The sequence below is a fragment of the Carlito syrichta genome, unplaced genomic scaffold, assembly GCF_000164805.1.
Source record: "Carlito syrichta isolate Samal-C Ts95f unplaced genomic scaffold, Tarsius_syrichta-2.0.1 Scaffold222481, whole genome shotgun sequence".
Lineage (NCBI taxonomy): Eukaryota > Metazoa > Chordata > Mammalia > Primates > Tarsiidae > Carlito > Carlito syrichta.
Window position 1 is genome coordinate 1 of NW_007166577.1, and position 685 is coordinate 685.

Below are 685 nucleotides of genomic sequence, written 5' to 3' on the forward strand. Positions count from 1 at the left end.
AGATAGGGTCTTACTTTCTTGCTCAGGCTGGAGTGCAGTGGCACATCATAGTTCACTGCAGCGTTAAACTCCTGGGCTCAAGGGATTGTCCCACTGCAGCCTCCCCAGTAGCTGGGATTGCAGCACATGCCTCTATTCCCTACTAATTTTCATTTTTTAATTTTTTTTTTGTAGAGATGGAGTATCACTATGTTGCCCAGGCTGATCTCAAACTCATGGCCTCAAGTTATCTTCCTGTCTCAGTTTCCCAAAGTGCTGGGATTACAGGTGTGAGTCTACATTTCCCATTAAAAAAATTCTTATCGAGTTCCGGGACACGGGCGTCCGCGGCGCGGGTGGTATCCTGAGCTCCGCGCCTGGGTCGCTGCTGCTTCCCGCTGGAGCCGCCGCGCCGCCGCTGGGATCATGGTGTTCTACTTCGCCAGCAGCAGCGTGAACTCATCTGCTTACACTATTTACATGGGAAAGGATAAATATGAAAATGAAGATCTGATCAAGTATGGCTGGCCTGAAGATATTTGGTTTCACGTGGACAAACTCTCTTCCGCTCATGTATACCTTCGATTACATAAGGGAGAGACTATAGAAGACATCCCAAAGGAAGTGCTGATGGACTGTGCCCACCTTGTGAAAGCCAACTAGCATTCAAGGCTGCAAGATGAACAACGTTAATGTGGTATATACG

The 685-nt window shown here is 48.2% G+C and overlaps 1 pseudogene; it reads left to right on the top strand.

Moving 5' to 3' along the window:
• Positions 1 to 342: 342 nt before the first annotated feature.
• Positions 343 to 642, top strand: LOC110595026 (annotated as a pseudogene).
• Positions 643 to 685: the final 43 nt, after the last annotated feature.